Raw genomic sequence first — 25,399 nt, forward strand, 5'->3', positions numbered from 1 at the left:
ACAGAAAAGTGAGTGAAGAGAAAATATCCAAGCATCAAACCTGAATTTTGTTGATCTGTATATTCTTCAGTCCTTTTCCTTCTCACTTGCCTAATTTTCATGCTGATTACAAGGGTCTCTACTCCAACTGTTTTGATTATGTTGAGTTACACAGAATTGTGAAGTCAAGGTCTGCAGCTCCTCCAAATCCCTGAGAAAAATAAATGGCCTAAAGGAGGAGTGGCAGGGAACTCATGTTATGGATTAGAAAAACCAAATCCCTTCATCCTCACATTCACTCATGGAAATTCATGGCCTATAATTACATCCTGCTCCTACCTAGTTTCCATTGCTCATTTATTTCTAGTCTGCTCAGAATCCGTTTCTAATGAACGCTGGAGCTCTTTGCATGGTAATGTATTAAAAGACAAAGCAAAGAGACATTTCCTGCGAGGAATTGAACAAAATCGTAATTGGTTAAAACAAAACCCCAGAAAAAAATTAATTAAATCTCAGGAAAATGAAAATCTATGACACAGTCCAAAAAGTGCTTGTCTATTATTTAGCACTGATGAAAACCACAATGGTTAGGTTTAGTTAGGGGAAAAAAACAGTCATAAGGAACTCAAAATTAATAAATTGCAAAGCTAAAATTCTTTCATAATTTTCTTATTCTCACAGAAACCAAAAGCTATCTCTGAAACCTCTTTTGACTTTTTGAGAGAGTAATTAAACATAGAAGATTTATTCATTGTTGTACATATGGTTGCAGGTACTAAAGCAAGTAAAAAAGTCAAAAAATGAAGTACTTTTCATGCATAATGTTAATTTAATTTTCAATAAGAACATGAGAAAGAGATACCAAAATAATGAACTCTTGGAAAACTAATCCCTGCAAGAGTTAGTTAACCCTGCTTCTTCAGGAAAGCCTTTATCTTTCTTGTACATTGTCATACCCCCTGAATCCTTCATGCTGCTCTTTTTAGGTTTTCTGAAGATAAATTGACATAGCTGTGTGATGGATATAAATATTGTACAGCTTCATTTGCATCTAACATACTTTACAGATAAAGGCAACCTTACTTACAGGAAATATGCTTTGTTCTGCTTCAGATAGAATTAGGTAGAATGAAGCAAGGAAGAAATTAGAGCTAGGTTGAATTTATACCAGTCACACAGAGTAGAAGGGAGTGCCTTACCAGCTGGATCAGTCTTTTATCCTACTGTGGTCAGTTGAGTTGATTCCATGATTACTCAAATTCATTTTACTTCTAACAGAATATACATACTCAGAAGAAAAGAAAAAAAAAAATCTGTTAACAAGGACAGAAAGCTAACCTATTATACTTACCCAACTACTTCTATGTCTATTTTGAAATTCAGTGGAATATGGATAAGAGAAGCTGTTGAAACAGAGATGTCCTACAGGCCAGAATCCTGGCTGTGAACATGTACATACACTGGGACTTGCATTCAGGTTTCCAAGTCAGACACATTCCTGATTGCACACAATTTCCATATATCAGGTACTGACTAAAATAGGAAAATAGCACTTTTAAAAATTTCATTGCTGAGATTACTTGAGGAGAGTATAGAGGGCAGTTAATCATGGAGAAAAAAAAACACCTTGGACCAAAGGTGCTGGAAGAATTTCAGTGATGAAGGGAAAATAAATACAGATGAATATGAAATATTTAAAATGGAAGAACACCTTTTTTTTTTTTTTTTTTTTCCTTTAGGAAAGGGACTGAATTTTATTGTCCTATTTTAAAATGTGTCACCCAAACTCTCACTAGACTTCAGCTTCCTGTCATTGAATAATTTTTGGTTTATACATGTGCGTACTAGATTCATATTCCATGCTCCACAACAGCCATTAGATTAAAGTGCTTGTAGGACAAATTTAGAGTGAATTATTACAAATTATTTTCCTTAAAAGGGAGAGAAGATGGACTACATCAATAACTGATGGCAACTTGCAAACTCTGAAGACCTCTATATTCCTTTCAGGAATGCCAGTTTAGTGTATTGAATGGCTTCAAGTCATCAAGAGCCATGGAAGGATGAAGGGAAACAACATTAAAGAGAAACTATCCTTGTTGACCTACTATCTTTAAGTTTGGAGCCACTTCCCCTTGTTCAGTAACTACATGATCTTATAAAAAGTCCCCCTCCATCTTTCTTGTAGGCTCCTTTCAGGTACTCAAAGGCCTCAATTAGGTCTCTCTGAAGACTTCTCTTTTCCAGGCTGAACAACTCCGAAATTCTCAGTCTTTCCTCACAGGGAAGGTTCCACCTTCAGTCCCCTCCAATTATTTTGGTGGTGTCCTCTGGATTTGCTCCAGCAGGTCCGTGTCCCTCCTGTGCTGGGAGCCCAGAGCTGGTGCAGCTCTGCAGTGGGGTCTCACAGAGCAGAGGGGCAGAATCCCCTCCCTGCCCTGCTGCCCACTCTGCTCTGGGTGCACCCAGCACACAGCTGGTCATGGTGGGTTTTTCAGCCCCCAGAACTCTCAAATCCTTCTCAACAGGGCCACTCTTGATCTGTTGATGCCCCAACCTGAATTGCACATTGCACTTGATCTTGTTAAACTTCATAAAATTCCATGGGTCCCCTTCTCCAGTTTGTCCAGATCCCTCTGGCTGGCATCCCATCCTTCAGGTGTGCCAACCACTCTCAGCTTGGGATCATCTGCAAATCTCCAAGGATGCACTCAATCCTTTCGTCTATGCCACTGATTAAGACATTAAATAACTCTGGTCCCAGTACAGAACCCTGAGAGCACCACTTGTCATTGATGTCCTTTGGGACTCTGAGTCCCTGACCACGACCCTCTGGATGTGGTCATCCAACCAATTTCTTATCCAACAGTCCACCCATCAAACCTCTCTTTTCCCAATTTAAAGAGTAGGATGATGTGGAGGACAATATCAAAGGTATTACAGAAGTCCAGGACATCCACAGCCCTTCCCTTATCCACTGAAGCTGTCACTCCATTATAGAAGGCCACTGGGTTTGTCAGGTAAGGCTTACCCTTGGTGAAGCTGTGCTGGTGTCCCAAATCATCTCCCTGCCTTCCACATGCCTTAGCACAGCTTCTAGGAGGACCTGTTCCATGATATTCCAAGCACAGGGCATGAGGCTGACAGGTCAGTAGTTCCTAGTGTTGTGCTTTCTACCCTTTTAAAATATGGGTACAATGTTTCTTCTTTTCCAATCTCCTGGGACTTCCCTACCATAACTTTTCAAATATCATGGAGAGTGGCTTGGCACCTACAGCTGCCATTTCCCTCAGGACTCTGGGCTGCATCTCACTGGGTCCCATTGATTGATGCACATTCAGGTTCTTCAGGTGGTCACAAGCCTGATCTTTACTTACAGTGGGAAGGACTTTGCTCCCCCAGTCCCCATCCTACTGCCCATCCACTTGAGAAAGGTGCAAACAGAGGCTATCACTGAAGTTCAAGGCAAAAATATTGTTGAGTAGCTCAGCCTTTTCCTCATCCTTGTTACCAGTTTCACAGCCTTGTTCAACAGAGGCCATTACTCCTCCTTTCCCCTTCCTTTTCTTATTAACACACCCAAAGAAGCCCTTCTTGGTGTTCCTTGTGCTCTTTGCCACATTCAGCTCCAGCTTTGCCCTGGTCTTTCTGACCCCATCCCTACACAGCTCTACTTCATGTCTACACTTTTCCCAGGACATCTGCTCTATCTTCAACTGCCTGTGCATTTGCTTCTTTCCTTTTAGTTTCTCCAGCAGGAGAAAGGAAACAGGACTCAACTGTGCTGGTCTCTCTCCTTCCTTGCCCAGTTTGCTCCTGGGCACTGTCAGCTCTTGCACTCTGTGGAAGATTTCCTTACAGATTTGCCATCTCTGTTCCACTCCCTTGTATCTGAGGGCAGCCTCCCAGGAGATGCCACTGACTATCTCCCTGGAAAGATGGAAGCTTTCCTAAGTGTTGGGCGTTGAGTGTTTTTCTGTTACTGTGTCAATTGAAAGAATTTTTCCCATTATCATGCCAATGGAGCTGGCCGGGCTACACCCAGGGTCCCTGATGGGTCCAGACAAAGGGGTGGGTGGGGACGGCCCCGGAGGGGCCTCTGAAGTTTCCGGGAGGGCACTCATGTTTCCGGCGAGCTGGGAGCAGGACGCGTGGGATCGTTCACCCACGCTGTGGAGCACAGGAGAGCCAGACCCTCTGCGATCACCTGCCCTGCATCTGCCCCGTTTCCAGCCTCCTGCCTCTGCGGACACAGCTGATCCCCCGGACACACACGGTGAGCGAGGAGCCGCCGCTCCAGCCCGTTCCCGCCCGAGACCGGCGTGGCCGCTGCTGCCCCACCCCCCTCCCTCCTGCCTTCGTTCCCGTCTGCCCTCTGGCACATCCGGGCTCTGGACTAAGCACAGAGACAGCGTGCTTGCATCTAAAGGGACTGACACCGAGTTATCTATTTCGTTCTGTTAGCAATTTTAACTGTTATTGTTTTCTGTTTGTACAGTTAGATATATTAGTAAAAAAAACTGTTATTCCCACCCCCCTTATCTCTGCCTCAGAGTCTTTGATTCAAACAATTATAATACTTGGGGGGGGGGAGTGGAACCAAAGTCTATTCCAAAAAGGGAAACTTCTGCCCTTATTGGCAGACACCTGTCCTTTCAAACCAGGACACTAAGGATCAGGGACCTGCTTTGACACCTACCTGACCCACATCCCTCAGTCCTGCAGACTCCACCAGTGCAGGATCCCTGCAGCCCAGGCTGCCTCCAATCTTGATGTCCCCAGTTATCTCACTGGCACTGGTGACCATCAGGTCCAGAAATGCAACCCCTCCAGCAGAGCTGTCTATTACCTGGGTCAAGAAGTTCTCCATGCATTCTAGCAGTCCCCTGGATTGTCTACAGCTCACAATGCTTCTTAGCAGATGTTGGGGTGGCTGAAGTCCCCCAGCAGGACAAGGGCCTGTGAACACGATACCTCCTGCCACTGAGCAGGAATGTTTCATCCATAGGCTCCCCTTGGACAGGCAGCCCATAGTGGATGCAGACCACAAGGTTCCCTTTTTCACCTTGGTCTCTGATTCTTTCCATCTGCTCATAGCTGTTCTCCAGACACAGCTTTCCATACTCTTGATGTAGAGGGCAGTCCTTCTGCCTCTTCTTCCTCTCCTGTTCCTTCTGAACAGCCTGTACTCCTTCACAGTCACACTCCAGGCATGGCACTCATCCCACCAAGTTTCAGAGATAAAGGGTCATAGCATTCTAGCAACATGGTGACTTCCAACTGATTATTTGTTACCCATGTGTGTAAATTGGTGTAGAGGCAGCTCAATTATGACACATAAATTCATTTGAAATAATTCTCTGGTGTTTCCTTGTTGGCTTTTATTACCTCAGAATCCCCAAGTCATGTCCATAAGACTGCAAGTGTGTTCCAGAGTGGCCAGCACAGTTCAGAATCAGCAGGGTGTTAGCTGCAATTTGTTGGGTGTCAATTTCACTGCCAACACTGGTATGCCTTGCATAGGCTTATCTCTGCCAAGGCTGATCATGATCCTTCCCCTTCAAACCTAGTTTAAAGCCCTCTCAGCCAACCCTGCCAACTCACAGGCTAGAACCCTCTTCCCTCTTTCAGACAGGTGAACTCCATCTCTGTCCAGCATCCCTGTATGATCCACCACATGATCAAAACCCCCAATATTCAACTGTTCCTTTTGGCATTCTTCCCTGATATAAAAACAGTTAAGAAAAACACCACCTCTGCTCCTGTCCCTTCAACCAGCTGCCCCAGTGTTCTGAAGTCTTTTTTTGTTAGGTCTTCTTTCATCTAGTTTATCACTGTTGACCTGGAGAACCAACAGTGGATAATAATTAGAGGATGGAATTAGTCCAAGGAGTCTCCTGGTGACATCTCTTGCAGATTTCTGCCTTAGTTAAATCATGTGATTATCCATGAGTATTTTGTGCCAGAATATCCAACTCCTCTTGTCAAGGTATATGTGAAGGTGGCACAGATTTAAATCCTAATGTAAATTAAGACTAACTGGGTTCTTCTTCAATACTCTAAGTAAGAAAGCAGTAAATAGTCTCTCTATATATAGTTTGATCAGAAAGTCTAGGCTATGATGCAGAAAAGATTTTATAAAAGTTTAATTTAGATGTGGCTCAAAAAAAATATGCATATCTTTTTCCAAATCAAAAGAAATAGACAATTATCATAATTTTAATTGCATTATAATAATTAAATTTCAATCAACCTCCTCACTTTTACTTTCCATTCCCATCTCAGATGAGCCTCATAACAGGGTCTTAAGTGTGAAATTCAACACTAAACCTTACCATTTGCTCAGACTTTCTCTTCTACTGCTTCTCTCATTTTTCATCTTTTTCTTTTTCCTTTCGCACTTTCTTTTTTTTCCCCTCCCAACATTCTCTTTAAATCTCAGGGGCAGATTGTAAGGATTGCCGAGAAAAACGTTCCCACTGTTGTTTGAAATGCTTAGTGTGTCTGCTCATTAGTGGTAGCTGTTTGCACAGTCTGGCCAGTGTGATTTACCTAGGTTTCTTTTATAGAAAAAGTTACTGATTTTAACTCTACAGCCCACATCAGTCCTTAGCTTTTTATTTCTCAGAGAGGAGGAGGGCAAGAGAAAGACCCTGGGTGCTTATTCTCTTCCTGTTGAATACAATCTTTAGGCTTCCAACATAACAGTGGGACTCAGCTGATAAAGTACAGAGGCTTGCATCTGAAATAGTTGTACTTTTTGCCCAGTGTACAGAGAAAGATTTTCGCGGCACAACTCATTTATATCTCACAACTCATTTGGAAGTAAATTTCTAAAATGGGTCAGATGAATCTCATCTTTAGCATCACCAGTTTTCCAGAGACTCTATTCTGAATAAGTGGCCTCAATCATTAACATTTTTTCCTGATATTTCTTGCTTTAAAAATTCTAATTAATAAGTAAACAAAAGGTGGTAAACAAGTTATTCCATGTCAGAAAAAGTCTCAATATTTCCAAACAGGAACTTTGCATCTTCTGTAACACAAATTTTCACAGGGAGTCACAATAGAAAGTAGAAGTTGTACATGTGTGGACATAAAATCAGGTCAACTTGATGTCCTATTAAGAGCTGGAGAGCAGAATAGTAAAAAAAAGTAGACACACCAGTCATGGCAAGTTGCCTTTTGCACAGAGCTACCAGCCTGGACCACAGCAAGCTGCTGTGATATAAGAAGAAAATAAGTGATTGCATTAGACTGACCAGAATTCTTGTATTTTGTCTTGACATCCTAAAGTTTTAGATGATGACTCAAAGAATGAAACACTCCAGCTAAAATACAAATATTTTTGTTGGAAAAAATTCTTGGGTGCTTTTTATGAGTTATATTACAGAAGCTTCATATTCCAACTCATGCTCCATATCCTATAGCAACTCCCAAGATTTCCTGTGAGTAATATGTAGAAATATGTAGAAACCTTCCAGCTGAAGTCCCACTGGGGAATCCAGTGCCCATTAGAGAAGAAGGACATGATGTAACTGAACAGTAGCTCTGGTGAGTCACCACTGCAGCATACCCAGCTATATTATTTCATTGTGGAGACATCCTCTTTTTTTCACTTAAAAAGCATTGAAAATTCAAAAGAAAGACTTCATTAAAGATTATACATGAAAACCTAGTTATACATGGAGCCTAGTTCTCCATTATAAATAATTCTGATTGGTTGTTATAAATGCACCATAATTAAAAACCCACTTACAAGATTATTTTCTGTTAACACTTTAAAAAAGCCTGACCATACATTAGAGAGTGAAGTAAAGCATTGAAATGTTATTTGAAGTTGGCTTTAAATTAAATTTTATCATCATATATTAGCTACCTGTTCATCAAAAGTTTTTACTGGCACTTTTCCTTTTTTTGCTTTGGTATTTTGGTGGGTAGTGATGCTGGAGGAGATGTCACAGGGTAGAAAATGTATTATAAAAAGAACATTTAGTACAAGAAGTACACTAAACACAACTGACTTTTGATCCCCAGACTGTCAACATAACAACCCTCACAGAACTTTCATTAAGGAGCTGGTAACACCACTGAAATATTACAGTATTCCTCAGTCCACAATTCAAATTGAAATCTAACAATAAAACCTCAGGTGTCAAGAAAAAGAGAGTAACTGAAAAATGTTAAGTTATCCCAGGTTTGCTGCAATGATATTTCCAACAGCACCATATTTTATTGAAACATCTCTATAAACATTCTTTGCTGAGAAGTGTAAGAAGTGACTGGTAGTATTACCAAATGTTGCTTGGCCACATTCCCTTTGATCTGACCATTAACATCAGTGACCATCCATGGGAAACCAGAAAAAAAACTCACTGGACACAGCAGGAAGCCTTTCTACTTTTCATAGCTTTTGAACAACATCTGTAATCAATGGATATTTAGAAATTACTGAAGACAAAAAATCTGATTATTTGGATGAATTTCCAGTTTGTTGAAAGACATTTAATAAGGCAAACAGAATGAATGGTATGCATCCTCCCTTTGCCCCCACAGGTAGCACTGAACATGAAGCAAATCTTCACGAAGACTTTTATGCTTCACAAGATTTTCTGAAATAAAGAAACAACAGCAGGAAGCAAACAATATTGGGAATATTTTCAGAAATAACACTTACAAGGAAAGGCTGAACTTCAACTAGGCATTATGTATAAATAGAACAGAAATTATTTTTCTTTTGTCTCACAGATACCAATTTCACTTCTTGCAGCATTTTCAGTCTTTTCATTTCAGCTGACTAATCAAGAGCCAGGTTAACAGCTGGCAGTAGCAGTATTCCTATGAAAGAGACAGATGTGTTTTGTAGTGCTTGATGTATCATGAATTGTCAGCATCTCAGTGAGGACTCCTCACCTGTAAAGGGTCAAAAGAATTGTCTCTTCTGTGAGCCCAGTTGCGAAGTGAAAATCCATGTATAATTTCATATTCTTCCCAGTGGAGAGAGACATGAGGGATTGAGAATGAATGTTTAACCTACATACAATCTAGGTACCAAGGGAATTTTTTGTATTTTCTTAATTAGGTCAGGATCCCATTAAGAATTACTTCTACCTTCTCATTAATGCATTCTAAAATACTTTCGGCTTGCACTTAGGGTAAACATCTCCCCCTTGTTTGGAGGGGAGATGTAATATTTTGTTTGTTTTGGATTCAGGAAGAATAGTTAAAGACTGGGACTTTGCTGCACTGAAGACGTGCTTCCACAAGCTTCTCTGTCTCCAAAATAGGTTGTTGTCATAAATATAATTCTGTATAAGTAGATTTGCATCCTCTCGTGAATTGAATTAGCTGGCTAACTAGCTTGGTTTAGGTTCTGTTGTTTTGTCAGCAAATAAGCACTGAAATTCTGGCAATTGCACAGGGGTTTTTTGTATTTGTTTTACTGCATTAAGCTAGGCATCAAATTTTGCCCTCCTGGAAGTTTAACATTGGTGATAAATAGGGAGAAAAAAAGAAACAGAAGGCATAATCTAAAATAATGTTCAAAGACAGGAGAACAGAAATAACTGCAATTCAAATCTGTACATATTAGCCTAGCAATACTTTTCAGTCAGTCAGACCAATCCTCTGCATTGTCCATTGCCTGTTATAATTTTTTATTTCACTTATTGCCAAGATATTCAAAGAAGTATAAAGTCTTCACAAAGGATGGGAATAGTGTAGCAAATTCTTTCACACAGGTTAATAGACCTGCTTGATATTAAAGTTTTTATCCAGTTGCATCACTAAAAAAACCTGAGGCTTTTATTTTCACAGTTCATACAAGAAAGTTGTTTTTATTCTCTCTCTGATGGGAATGCACACTATGACACAGTCTGAGGTTGCATTCATCACTTTGCATTCACAGCACACTGTCATGCCAATCCTCCCCTCCAGCACCAAGAATAAAAATGATAATGCTGAGGAATGAATCACTCAAATTACTTACTCAGAAGAAGTACTGCCAACCAAAACCATCTCTCTTACCATCAGGTTTGCCTATGTTTTGAGTGACCTAACAGAGACTCTCACATGAACTTGGATCCAGCACAGTCTGAAAGTCAAATAGACAAATGACATTGTGTGTGTCAAAGGGAATTGGCTGCAGAGAGAAAACAAGACAAATAGCCCAGGGAGTGTTACAATCCTTCAAACTGTTCCAATTCACTCTGTGAGTATTTACTCTTCTTTTTCCTTTTTCTCCCTAATAAATATGCCTTCCCACACTTGTCATTATGCCATATGAGATCTCACAGTTCTTTTTTTTCAGAACATATGGTCTTTTTGTACCTACTCTTTCTCTTGAACTCCATTTGGAAATTATGCATAAATACATCCTGTTTTTCTCAGCTAGAAAAGCCACCCTGCTCAATACTCTTCCTTATTGACACCTTTTCACTTGTTGCAGTTGAATGCATGAGAGAAGACATAACATTTTCATTTCATTTCAGCAAGTGTGAGGTTGGGTTTTTTTCAATTTCCTCACCAAATGTCAAGATGTCATAATGCTCTTCATGTCACTTAGCTAAGATTTCAGCACTAGATCTCATTAATCCATCTCAGTCCCACCTCTATTTAAATACTTCCTTAGCATTTTAGAAACTAACAAAATTACAATTTAAAATGAGACAAACAGGGCAAATCAAAGCTTTATTGCTACAACATATGGTTATACCATAAATTGAGAGTGGTTTAAAAAAATGCTGGACTAATAAAAACAAAGAAAGGGGAAAGGGGTCTTTGCAACATCAGGATTTATACATTTTTACTATTACAGTTCTTACTAACAACTGTAATAGGTAATGGTTCACTATAATCTTAAAAATAAATAACTTCTTTAATGAAATGCAAATGGAAAAGCTTTTGATAAAAGCTTTTGACAAATTATTGCTTAGGATCTGGCTTAAAAATGTGTCCACCTAAAAACAATAAGAATAGCAATAGGTAACACTCAACAGAGGAAGATCACTTATTTCATGCACAAGCATTAGTACCTTCCCATGCTAACTGGTTCCTTCATGGTAAAATTTTGTGTCATCACATGTCAAGTTCTTAATCTAACTGGTGGTTTGAGCTCTGTGATCAGTAAGAGCTCTTTTGTAAGAGTGTTGTCTTTGTTTAATCTTAGGGGTCAACTGGAGAAGCCTGTTCCTGGTCAACAGCTAAGATACATTCATCTCAGATTTATCTCTCAGCATTTTCATGAGACAATGTATTTTAAATTGCTGTTGCAAGCACAAGACCTTTCACTGATTGATCATATTTCTGTGGGGGGATGAGCCAGAAGCTCCATCAGACTTCATTGTTGTAGCTCTGCTCTTCTAGCATGGGGATAATAGAGCACAGACCTTCTTTCCTCTCCACCCAAAAATACACCAGAATGTGCTTCAGAAAAGCATTTAGACTTGCATTTATTAGGGCTTTCAAGAGCAATGCATTTCCCTGGAAATGTTCAGAGAAGGTCACTCTTACAAGTTGGTTTTTTATTTTTAATTTACAGAAATTATTAAAAAATCATAACCACTCCACTCTTAACTTAGAGACAGAAATAATATGATCATTTTGTGCATTATAAGGCACATTCACACCTCCATTTAAATACAAAGGTTATTATGCATGATACTTCTTTATCCACATGCATTTGTGCTACTGTGCAAAAACTATTTATCTGAACTCTGCAAAACAGTTAATCCTCTTTGTGGGTTTTTTTCCTCCCAAAGTCAATGCAAAACTTACAGTCCATGTCAATGCCTAAGCCCTCAGTATCTTATTCCAGAGTAAGAAATCAGCCCAAAAATCACCATCATTTTAAGGAGCCAATATTTCAAAAGACTCCAGATTTGTTAAGTATTTGATAGGAGGCACTGTAAGAGGCTCTTACCAGAGGAAGGACATATTTCTGAAACTGTAAAAGCTGCCATTGCACTAATAGTAAAACTATTTGGCAAGCTTGCATATCATGTGCTTTTTTAGTTATTTCATACTTCTCTTACACTTTCACATCCAAAGTTTCATATCCTTTTTCTGTTAGGATGTGCACTTTTAATAGTGAATCTTTCTGAAGAGAACACTGTCTGATTTATGTAACTGGTCCAACAGCTGAAATAACTAAATATTTGTGACAACACTGTATTCTTTAAGGCATTAATGTGTCCTTGTTTTATGCTTATGCTTTGTGTACATGTGTCTCTCAAGATCCAATCTAACCCTAGGGCTAGAAAATTGAGGGACAGACACCTTCTTCAAGTCTGAATAAATAACCAATGAATATCTAAAAGAAAACCAGTTGTACTTCACATTTATATGTATGAGCTCTACATACTTAAAAATATCTTTGTATTCATAAGTTTAAGACTCCTAAGAATTACATCAAGGACTTTCTGACAAGTTGTTTTCCAGAGCTGCTAGCCATTATTTCCAGTTTCAGTAGCTGCACTTTGTAAAAAAATAAAGGATTTATTTTAAAATGTAAAGAAAAATGTAGGAAAATAGAAAAATACACAATTTAAAACATAAAACAGTTCTGGCATCATTAACAAAATGTCATACTGAAAACTGAATGGGCATGCAGCAACCTCTGCTAATGAGCTGGAGTTAGTATTTTTCCACAGTATAATGCATTTGCAGGGTGCTGAAGGTCATGTAGAGTTCACATAATCTACATAAATTGTGGAAAATTAATATGCTGTTGGAAAAATACAAGCAATTTTATAAAGTGATATTGAGCTTTTGTCATTCCTTTTCTACTTCTGCCATTATATTTTTGAAGAAAGAAGCAAGTGTTAATGTTTGCTAGATTCCTTCTTATACTCACTGAAAGCTATTGCATTATACACAACTATAAACAAGTAAAGATGAATTTTCACAATACTAGTATAAAGCAGAGTGGAAATGCTATGGAGATGTTCAGCTCCAGTGTACTGAGAAAAACAAGAGCTAGTTTCATGCAAATAACCTAGCTGAAGCAGTGACTGAAACAAATACAGATATAACAGCATCACTGCAGTAACCACTGCCTTATTTCTCCAGTGAGTTTGGCTAAATATCATTAGCAGACAAATGATTTTGTTCACACAAATTAATTGCCCACAGGTTTCTTTTCTGCTGCAGTACCTGAAGCTGAAGTTGGTAGCTCTCATCTACAGAGCCAAATGTCTGCTCTTAATGCAAGTATGCATCAAAGAAAACATTGGTACTATTTTTTCTTTGTTAAGTAACCACCTATCTTTTAGGTATTTTTAACAAAAAGCAAATTAAATCTATATGTTTTGTTCTCCTTACAGTAACTGAAGTTGGAAAGGAGGTTAAAAACCTTGTCCCAAATTATCATCAAACTGTCCTTTTTTTAATACATTGCTGCTACACACCCAGACTGCCTGTGCAGACCCTGCTCTCCTAGCACCAGAGGACACACAGTGTCTATATTTACCCACTTTCCAATCAAGTTCATATATCCTTTCTGTCTCTGCACTGCCTATACCATTTCACAATCAAGAGGTTCACATTCAGTTTAAGCAGGAAAGCCTTCAGCAATTTCCTGAAAAACATCTGTGATTGTCAGTTGAGATCCTGTCATACCCATTACCTGCCCCTGCTTAGGAGGGTCTGTTGAACAGCTGCATTACAAACCAATCAAGTTTAGGGCATGTCCTTGTGGTCTCCAAAACAGTGAATTTAAAGTGATTGCTCACAAACTGTTCTACAAGGGACTCCTGATGTTAGGGCTCTTCCCCTGGTAAACACCACAGTTGCAGTTACCAGTGCAGATGTTCTGATCCCATATAGACACCACTTTTCTTAATAGATTGTGACATCAAATATTGAAGTCTATCCATCAGAGAAGTGGGAGATGGTCACAGAGATGACTGCAGCCTTTTAAAGTAGAACTGAGATTTAGTGTTTTTCCGAGACAGTCACCCAAGGAAACATGCTCAAGCATGATACAAAGTGAAAAAAATTAAAGGTCAGTGATGGAACCCAAAATATGAGTTTTCTATGTGTGAACTGACAAAGGGACTTCCAGTAAGACAGACAAATTAGCTATTTTCTTTCTCAGTTTCTGGTCCTCAGTCTTTCACACCAGTGAATCCTGAACATACTGCTGGGAATAGTTTCTTGAGAGTGATGCTTTAAGTTAGTGTTAGGAGAGCCTTTCTGCACACCACTTCTAGTACTGTTCCTACATGCAATGAGCTGCAGAGTCCAGTTTGGTGGGCCTGACACAGGTCTCTCATTACTTCAGGAACCATAAACCAGAAAAAGAGCAAATCAAATTGTAGAAACTGAACCACACAATCAGACCCATAGCAGACAGAAATTAATGTGCAGAATTCTTATCTGTGCATCAACATGCACAAGGGAAAGCTGACTCGGACCAGTGTCACACAATTTGGATGTTGTCTTTGCTACGTTGCAAACATCAAACACCTTCTGGGAAGTGTCACTCTGAACTACTGTATGCTGAGACAAGGCTGTAGTGAACTAACCTAAAACAAATCTCTTAAACCCAGAGAGCAGAGTCAGAATTCCTCCTGCCAGTTGCCTCCCTCCTATCTGCTGCTAGTTGTCATTTTCTCTGCTCACCTTTGACTGCTAGTGTGAACTTCTGAGTGTTGGCTGGCACACAAGCCTATTTTTTCCTCCAAAATTTCTTTTCTTGATAGAAAGGCGAGCTAATTTTCCTTTAATCACTCTATGGTGTGTTCTCATAACTATCTGAATAGTCTGTAACTGATAGAACATTTGCCAGATGAAAATTAATTCTCTTTTATTTAATCTTGTTTTCCTCTTTGGTGGGTTTATTTATAAGGTGGGGGGGGGGGAAGTAATTATAAATGAAAATACATCATTGATAAAGGCACACATAGAGAACTATTTATTTGTCACTATCCTTTTTGATGTGCTGCAAAATTCTAGCAAAATAATCTCGTATTCCACTTTATGTTGATGAATGAATGGCTTCATTTGCAACAACCCCCTACTTGTATTCCATTCTGAACCCCGATTTTATTTCCAACAGTGAGATAGGCATAGTGACGAGTAAATTATACTGAATCAGAAGTAAATAGTTTTCTTCCCACTCAGACGCATGGATGAGAAAATGTACTTTTAAGGTTTCCGCAGAACAGCAGGAATATTTGTTGAGCTATTTTGAACTGCTGAATTGCTGCAATTATCTGAAATGGCACAGAGAAGTTCTGCTCCTGCTCCATAGGTTTAATAGGCTGCCATGCTCACGGCACATAAATCAGGGTTTGTTTAAATAGCCGTGGCGCAGCGCTCTCAGCAGGGGCTGCCAGCCTTGTGCAGAGTAACAGAGCAGAGAGAACACTGAGCACCAAGGAGCAAAGACCTCACCAAAACACGAGGCTGGGAGCAGTGGGCTCTGCCAAGAGCTGCCACCCTGCTGCAGGGCAGAGGGCGGGTGTGCAGCAGCATCCCAAAGCAGCACTGGGGTGAGCGCACTGCGCCGTGCCGGGACAGACAGGGGGAAAGGGAATTCTGCACCCAGGCATGGGACCCCAGGGCCTGTCAGCACCAACACCAGCATTCCTGCTGAAAGGAGAACTGTGCCAGAGTGCCACAGAAACAGTTCTGCTCCCAGTGTTTTTCAAAAAGATATTGTTACCAAACTAGCTGTTTTAACCCACTACCTCATTTCTCTACTCAGGCTCTGGAGCTGCCACGAGGAGCCAGAGAACCTGGGACTATTGTCTGTAATTGAGGACCCTTGAATGTTTGGCTGTAAAATACTAAAAGGAATTGCTATCTCATTAATGTAACACAAAGCACGTTTGTTAATTATGGTGGAACTTGTAAACAATTCTTTCTTAAAACTGTGTATCCATATGAGAACTTTAACATTTTGCTTTGCACCATTAAAAGCCAAAAAAATGTGGCAAAAGAGAAATTTGGCAAAACTTGGTTTTCAAAGTACGGGAACATCAACCATCTTTAATCCACTTATGATATTTGTCATTCTTGATTTTCAGTTTACTGAACTGTTCCAGTTAATTCAACATAATTTGCTTGTACCAGTAACTCAAACTTTTCTCTAGTTTTCTTCATTCTCTGTATAACTACACAGTTTAGACAGGTGTGGAAGAGAGGAGAGGTCATTGAACCATGTACGATGACAAAAAAACCAATGCAAACAGCTTTCTAAAATGCATAGCAGAAATTCCTTCTCAGGAACATTGGAAATTGAATTAGTTATTAATTATTGCCTTGAATAATATTTCCCTGGGGAAATCTTTAATTTTACAAGAAAAGCATTTTGTCCTCTCTCAAACACTGCCAAAAAAATTTCTGCTCTGTTCCATTTTCAGCATGAGCTGTGTGTGTTCATGCCCAGAGGAAAAATGTCCCTGTGTCAGCACCCCACCCTGCGGTGGCAGTGGCATGGGGAGGAGCAGGAATGCCCAGCCAGACAGTTCCTGTGGTCTGGCACAGCTGGGGCTCTCCCACGCCAGCTCTCACCCTGGCAGCCCATCCAGCCCACTTCTGCCAACCCTGGGCACCTGTCACTTAATCTTTGAGAATAAAAGATTCATATAGTCCTATTCTTGCTTCAGCAAAATTTCTGGCAGCTCCAGAAGCAACAAATTGCTCAGTATAAAAAGCCAGTATCTTCAGATCACACAACTGCTTAATGCCTTTTAATTAATTTTCTCAGTCCTTTTGCAGGTTAGATTGTAGATATAAGTCCTTCAGATAGATGTCCTTACAAGAGATTACTTCACTGACTAAGAAATTCAATAAACTATTATAGATGACATAAGTGACAAAAGAAACCAACTAGATTTTTGATTAAAAAAAATTTAATTCTCATTGGCATAAGAAGGCAATTGGCTTCCCACTAGGCATCAGCTTTTAAATCTATAGTCCTATTTGTCAATTGTCTGCCTGGGGGACCTGTTCCTGTTTCAGGATGAAGATGACTGAACATGCTGTTATATTTTCTGAAATCATAATTCTTTCAGCACCAAAATCTGAAGTTTGTTCTAGTCCTAATATCGTAATAGTGATGTGGCAATCAGACCCCTGGAACTTTGAATATATCAGCAAATCATTCACAAAAAACTTCTTAAAATCAATATTCAAGATAGGTGAAAGAAAATACCCTCTGAACTTCACATTTTTACTATGCGCCCTTTTTTGCTTTGCTGCAACTGATGGGTTTCCAATTCTATTGCACTGATGCAGACACAAAGTGACAAAAAGTCCTTACAGTGATCTTGCAAAGAACAGCATTAAATCTTCATGGAAATTTATTCTTCTCTGTATCTTTTTCAGCAGCTTTTACAGTTCATAGGAGTAATAGTGCCCAAAGAAATAGTCTACCTGGAAGACTCATTCTCTGATTAATAATTCTGTTTTGAAAGAAATTTTCTTTTTCTAAGAAAAGCTGTGGCAAACAAGCAAAAAAATAATATTCATAGCTCTGAAATATTTTTGTATTTCCAGAGAAATTATATATTTAATAAAATGTTGCTGACTTGTTTTAAATACCAGATCTGCTAAAATGTTAGTGATAATCAATCCAAGCCATTCTATGATTCTAAGATAACAAAACACAGGAAAAAAATAGCCAACTTCCTTGTCCTTGAGTCAATGGAAAAGCCAGAAATAGAACTGAGCAGGGCCCAGCCTATGAGTGGCATCTCAAATACCAGAATGAAAAACGGCTGGAATGACTGGCATCAAAGCCAGCCCTCATGGGTAGCTCCCACACAATGGCATCCCCTGGTGAGCAGGAAATATCTCCATTATCTGAGATCCTGTTGCATGGCAACAGCCCGTGAATGTTGACTCGTTAGCAGCACCCAGAGTGACACTGCCAACACAATAAATGTTCACTTGTATAGCAGAAGTCCAAGGTTACTTCTAATCTACAAATTAGACTTAGATTTTTGACAATTTAGCAAATAGATCTCAAATAAAATGGAGAAAAGCTCAGCTATTAATCACAGAAGCGCTTTAATCCATGAGAAAACATGCAATAACAATGGAAAATGTTTCAGGGTGGATAAATTATGAGATGTTTTGTCAGTATCAAGATGCAGATCATGAGTCATTCTATAAAGACATTTTTTGAGCCTGTATAAACAAGATTTTTTTTTTTTTTTTTTTTAATGTTAACATATAGATTTTGATCAGTGGTAGCAACATCACATATATGCATTCCAGGTGATGAAGCAGAGGTTAGTTACACATACATCTATTCACTGTGTTGACAATAGGAACTTTTGAGTTTATTCAGAGTTCTAAAACTCTACATAAATGTGAGTGCCCGAGCCAAAAACATTTTTCAAGATAATTTCTGGGATCACCTCAGTCCTTAATAAATTTGTAGAACTTAAACCCCTGTTTTTAATGTGTTTGTCTTTCTGACCTGTGCATACATCTGGGCACACTCAGAAATCTAAAAATCTTATTCAGTAAAGTAGCTATGTAAAAAAAAGCAGCTCTGCCAATGTATTTCCTACCTGTATTTAATCTCTCTTCATTACAAATACAAGAAATATATTCTCAAGATAAGTTAAACCCTTCCAGAAGTGTAGACTACTATCCTCTGTTTCACAAATTATATTACATGAATAAGACATTCTTCTATATGTAAATACTGACTGCAAAGTACCGACTTTTATTACTAAAGGAGAAAAGACATCAATTTGGATTTCAGATCCTTGATTTTCAGTACTAACAGATGTGGAGTAAAATTCTTTCTACTCACAAGTAAGGCAAATTTACTCTGAGATTAATAAAAAAATCTGCAAAATAGCCTTCCAGTTTCACTTAGCATTATGAACCTAAATTTAAAAACAGTTATACTTCAAAGATCATACCCCATCTTTAAGGGAATATTTGGTATCCTGGTACCCAGATGAATGAAGGGATATTAAAGAGGTTTTTATAATTTTATTCAGACATCCTCTTTGTGGTTCAGTATAGATGAAAGGAAGCAAAAGGACAGAAAATTAAAGACTTTATTTAAATTATATTCAAACGACCCCCTTGCTTCCCCATGTGTTTCTGCAAGTTTCTGAGTGCGAGTGCAGCAGACCTGGAATTTCTGCTTTCTGTGTGGAGCTGTGTGATGTTTGGCTGCAGGATACCTGCAGAGAGCAGCCCTAAAGCTGAGGGGAGGGGGCTTCTGTCTGGGGCCTGGCTCACCACAGCTGCTCCAGGCTTCACCACTGCCAGTGCTGCCATCAGATCAGCCCCCAGAGGGGTCCAGGAGCTTCCCCAGGGTGCTGACCTGCACTGATGAACGTGTGCAGGTGGCTCAAATTATCCCCACAGAGAGTACAAACACAGCCTCCATGTCAGAGCACCATTTGGGGCTTGGCTTGGTGAAACATCAGATAGATGTCCCTGCCACAGTCCATTCACCTAAGCTGTTTAATTTGAAGTGAATTTTCTCATCTGACAGGAGGAGACTACAGACCCAAAGGGCTTAGATACCTGCAGGGACTTAACAGCTCTGAAGAACTAATGAATAGTCTAAAATAGGGCTTTCACCAGTGGGAGTTGTTCTCTTTTGCCATAAAATATGTAAATATTAATTGGACCTGAGGTTTCAACTCTGTTTTTAAATTTTCTTTGTGAATCTCCTATTCAATGGGCTCCACAATGCTTCCCTCTCCCCAGTGAATGTTTAATTATTCTGCAGGAAATAGAAGCGCTTCATTACCCTTCTTATTCTTAATATTCAAATTAATTCATTAACAGAAAGAAATGGAGAGGGATTCATTATTCCTCAAAGGGAAAATGTGAAATGAATGGAATATGAAACATATCAGATATTAAACATGAGCATTCATACCAATTTCCAACTAAAAAGTGTCTATTGATTTCATCAGAATACATCTGATGTTCAGACTTTCAAGAATGAGACCAAAATTGGTACTTAAGGAGACAGTACCAGAATTTGGATTAAACCATGAGGTCAAACAAGAAGTTCTTGCCTTAGGCATGGTGGAAGTCTGTCTCCACCAGAATTTTACTCCTTCAAGAATTATCTTTATTCTTCTGTCCTAAATGACACGAATTGTCAGTACAAGAGAGGTTTAAGAGACCAAAACAAGGAGAGTATAGGTAATTCAATATCAAAATTATACTAATAAGATAAGGCTACTGGTTACATCTTGAGGGATAATTGCCAGGGCCCAGCAAAGGCTTTGTAACTTTTTCCTGTCTTTGCCTCTCTCATTCTAAGCCACATCCCTACATGCCCACCATTGCAAACTTGTGGATGATCAGTGAAAACTCCAAAATGAAACCTGTTCCTACAGATCCTGTTTGAAACTCGTTATTAAAAATGTTCTATTTACTTTGTTAGTGTGCTCAAGCAGAAACCCACAGCAGGGTTGTCTGTGATTATTACTCAGCTCACAGAGAAAGGCATGCAAAGATATTTTAAAAGGGAGTAACTCCTTTTTTCTGTTTTTCAAATATTACAAAACATCACAACTGGGTATTCTCATGTTGCTAACATTTTCTTTTTGATGACTAATTAGTACAGATAATAAATAATTATGATGGTAATAGATTATGACTCTGCTTTGTATTACATTTTTACTTTAAACCGCCTTTGTATGCATATGTTCACACTATTATCTTCCTCAAAATTTTGTGCAAGGATCCCATTAGCTAAAAAGCTTTGAATCATCTGGGTCATGGTCCATCATCCTACAGAGCTTAGCTCTCACAAGCCCAAATCTCTAATTACTTGGATCTGATTTGCCTTTTCAAGATCACAGTCACTCTTCCTTCTTTGCCTGATCACGCACTTTTCATCAATGAGAATTCTCAAAAACAACACAGCTGAATAAAATAGAAAATAATAACTTTGAAGAAAAGCAACAGTACAAGAATATATGAGCCTGATGATTCAACTTGGTCATACTGTCGTGCAAGTCCCTCACTCTAAAAGTTTGTCAATGCATCCTCTCTCTATTAAAACTGAATGTAACCAAGAATGTCACAAGTAAACATGGGAACCTGAGGAGGCTGAGAGCCTGATTTTCCTGAAGCATGAATTGGAAAATAGCTCTATATGTCCACGGTTACAGAGGATGCTATGTTTTCTACTTTGGGCTAATCAATTGCATATTTCTGTATGTTTATCTTCCTTATGAAAACAAGATTCCACAAGCTTTATAAAGACCTCAATAACTGTGTGTTATATTTATATTGCAAATCAAAAAATTAATCTGCTTTAAAATTTCCTGAATTATAAATTTAAATTTAAAATTTAGAATTCCGCAAAATTTAGTACAGATTGTGCCATTCCTTCACATAAGCAAAAATAAATGCTCACTAACAATGTCTATGGTCCATTGTACATCATGGAAAGACAGCAGGAAAACTCTTGCCATGGGAACACTTGTTACACAGATACATAAAAAGTTACTTGAAGGGAAGAGAAGATCCATCACTAATGCTCATGAAGATAGCTCTGAAACAATTCTAACAAAATAACAATTGTACAAAAAAGTCAGGAAGAAAAATCAAATTGTTTAATGAAATAAGGTTATAACAGTCATGCATAACTTCTTCATAGCTTCTGCAGACATAAATTCAAGAGTGAGTAAAATTTTGCTGAATATACCAAGAAACAAATTATTGATTATTCTCTCTTCCAAAGACATAGCAATTATTACACTGATAGATAAAGCCACAAAAATATAAAATGTCTCTGTGATGCAGAAGGGATCCTGTAAAAAATGTTTCAGACTCTTTTTTCTCTTGGACCTTACCACTGCATCTGTCCAATGCTGCAGATATTGCTGTCCTTCCCATCCACAATCTGCTCATTAGTGGACGGACAGGATTGAGCCTAAAGCTAACAGTGACTTTAAAATAAGACACTTGACAGCAGGAGTGTCAAGCACCTGAGCATGGTTAAAACACAAAAGGCCTTCAGTGATTAGAGAAGTCAAGAAACATCTTTAAGGTCAAGCTGGGAAGATATCCCATAGGGATAGGAAGGATCCAGTGAGAAGCAGAGGAGGGAGTCTGGGGCTCTTTCTTCTCTGAGTTTGTAATCATCTGTGAAATACTGAATGAAAAAAGGGTGGAGCATTTCAGCAGAAATTAGCTGAAGTAAATTCAGTTTGCTTTCAGCACAACGAAGCCATAATATGATGCTAAAATGCTAATCAAAATAACTTTTTTTTTCCTAATGATCTTTGCAATACCAGTGTAACTTGGGTCTTCATAGGCTATGGTTCTCCATATCTCTTGAACAGAAATGTGAGTTTCAGTTTGCCATATTTTTTCAAGTTCTTGGCATCACTAAAACTGAATAGGAGGTTTCAAGATATCAGGGTTTCCCTTATGTCTTGACTTCATCATCTTGCAATAATGAGCTCTCTAGAAAATTAGGTGTAACTTAATTACAAAGTTTGTATAATAATGTTTATATTCATTATATGTTCAAAATTATGCTCTTTGTGAATATTTGAATTCCTCAAGCACAAATGCAAGTGTGTATGAGGAAATGGCATTGAGAGAAGACTGGAGCCTTACTAATCAGTCTCATACAGAGGTATTTCTTGCATCTGTGCAAAAAAAAATGAAGTTATGAGTCCCAGAACAGACTATACAAGAAGAAGCCTTAAAAATATTATGCTGATTGATGATTCCCAATATGCAATAATTTCACTGTTAAATAATTTCACTCTTAAATCTACGCTACATCACTACATCTGGGAAACAGATTATTTTATCTTTACAGGGAATCACCTCATACCAAAATCATCAGGTTCTCAGCTAAGAGAGGGAGGGTGGGAGGAAGGAGGGAAGGGAGGAAGGAAGGAAGGGAGGAAGGAAGGAAGAAGGAAGGAGGAAGGAAGGAAGGAAGGAAGGAAGGAAGGAAGGAAGGAAGGAAGGAAGGAAGGAAGGAAGGAAGGAAGGAAGGAAGGAAGGAAGGAAGGGAAGGAAGGAAGGAAGGAAGGAAGGAAGGAAAGGAGGAAGGAAGGAAGGAAGGAAGGAAGGAAGGAAGGAAGGAAGAGGAAGGAAGGAAGGAAGGAAGGAAGGAAGGAAGGAAGGAAGGAAGGGAGGAAGGAAGGAAGGAAGGAAGGAAGGAAGGAAGGAAGGAAGGAAGGAAGGAAGGAAGGAAGGAGAAGGAAGGAAGGAAGGAGGAAGGAAGGAAGGAAGGAAGGAAGGAAGGAAGGAAGGAAGGAAGGAAGGAAGGAAGGAAGGAAGGAAGGAAGGAAGGAAGGAAGGAAGGAAGGAAGGAAGGAAGGAAGGAAGGAAGGAAGGAGGAAGGAGGAAGGAAGGAAGGAAGGAAGGAAGGAAGGAAGGAAGGAAGGAAAGGAAGGAAGGAAGGAAGGAAGGAAGAAGGAAGGAAGGAAGGAAGGAAGGAAGGAAGGAGGAAGGAAGGAAGGAAGGAAGGAAGGAAGGAAGGAAGGAAGGAAGGAAGGAAGGAGGAAGGAAGGAAGGAAGGAAGGAAGGAAGGAAGGAGGAAGGAAGGAAGGAAGGAAGGAAGGAAGGAAGGAAGGAAGGAAGGAAGGAAGGAAGGAAGGAAGAAGGAAGGAAGGAAGGAAGGAAGGAAGGAAGGAAGGAAGGAAGGAAGGGAAGGAAGGAAGGAGGAAGGAAGGAAAGGAAGGAAGGAAGGAAGGAAGGAAGGAAGGAAGGAAGGAAGGAAGGAAGGAAGGAAGGAAGGAAGGAAGGAAGGAAGGAAGAGGAAGGAAGGAAGGAAAGGAAGGAAGGAAGGAAGGAAGGAAGGAGGAAGGAAGAGGAAGGAAGGAAGGAAGGAAGGAAGGAAGGAAGGAAGGAAGGAAGGAAGGAAGGAAGGAAGGAAGGAAGGAAGAAGGAAGGAAGGAAGGAAGGAAGGAAGGAAGGAAGGAAGGAAGGAAGGAAGGAAGGAAGGAAGGAAGGAAGGAAGGAAGGAAGGAAGGAAGGAAGGAAGGAAGGAAGGAAGGAAGGAAGGAGGAAGGAAGGAAGGAAGGAAGGAAGGAAGGAGGAAGGAAGGAAGGAAGGAAGGAAGGAAGGAAGGAAGGAAGGAAGGAAGGAAGGAAGGAAGGAAGGAAGGAAGGAAGGAAGGAAGGAAGGAAGGAAGGAAGGAAGGAAGGAAGGAAGGAAGGAAAGGAAGGAAGGAAGGAAGGAAGGAAGGAAGGAAGAAGGAAGGAAGGAAGGAAGGAAGGAAGGAAGGAAGGAAGACTGGTTAGCTAAAAGATAAAGCTTTTCCTTGAAAAGCTGAATGAAACCTTGGCAATGTTTGATGATCCTTAAATTTCGTTTTCCATACTCAAGAAAACACAGCAGCAAGGCTAGCAGCAAAGGTCACTGCTCCCACAAGGATCCACAAACATCCCTGGTTGTTTGAAAGGTGAGCCAGGAGCTGTGAGAAAGGACAAGGCAATAAGACAACAAGGTAAGTCTGCTACCAGTCAAGGGGATTCCAACAGTATTTTGAGATCAGCTGGGATCAAGGTTGTGAGCACTCAGACCTACATTATAACTGAGGGCTGGGCTGGAGATCCCAGGCTGTGGATGCCTCAGCAAGCACTGAGCTGCCTGTCAGAGCCATTACTCTCTGCTATAGTAATACCACTAAAAGGCAACAAATACAGAAATTATTAGCAAACTAAACCCTACTTAGCATCCGTAAAAGTTATAATTTCTCCTCTTAGATGCCTTCATCTTGAAAAGAGGTCTTCCAAAAATAACACAAAGGCAGCTGTGCAGCTATTTATTGGGGTCAGATACACAGACTCAAATGACCACTTGAAAGCCAACAACCTTTTCTGAGATTTAAAAGAGTCAACTTCAGTACTTTGAAGTTCATTTTTTTTCTGAGTATTTCAGCACTTTCTGTTCCCTGAGCAGAGAGGAGTATAAAGAGAGGAGAGTATGTTTAAAATCTCAGGAGGAAAAGAATGTAGGCTGTTGGATATTTCCCATTCAACTCCAGGCCAGCTCAGAGAAGATCTAAGCAAACCTTTGGATTTTCAACACTTGTCTGAACCAAACTTCTCAGATTTTGAAGTTCACTTATTACTTTATCAAACTGAAGCCTCATTTATGTTTCATACTCATATACTCTGTAAAAACTTCAGAAGGCTTGCAAAAGTAAAAATAAAGGCTGAATGTGGTTATGAAAGTCTGTTTCCTTCAAACATATTTCAAATACGGGTCTTGCTGAGTTTATCAAGAGGCTCCACAACAAACTGTTGGAATGAGCATCACACACTCTTTCTGTACCAAAGTGGTGAAGGTAAAAATACACATCTATTCAGAAATTTCCTTCTAAATAATCAATCCTACACCATCAGCAAAGATCATTGTATTACATTGTATGACATTGAGTACATTGAACGTACCCAAATTGGCTCAATTTCTCCATATTTATGGAATCATTTAGCAAGTT

Source organism: Erithacus rubecula (assembly GCF_903797595.1).
Source record: "Erithacus rubecula genome assembly, chromosome: Z".
Lineage (NCBI taxonomy): Eukaryota > Metazoa > Chordata > Aves > Passeriformes > Muscicapidae > Erithacus > Erithacus rubecula.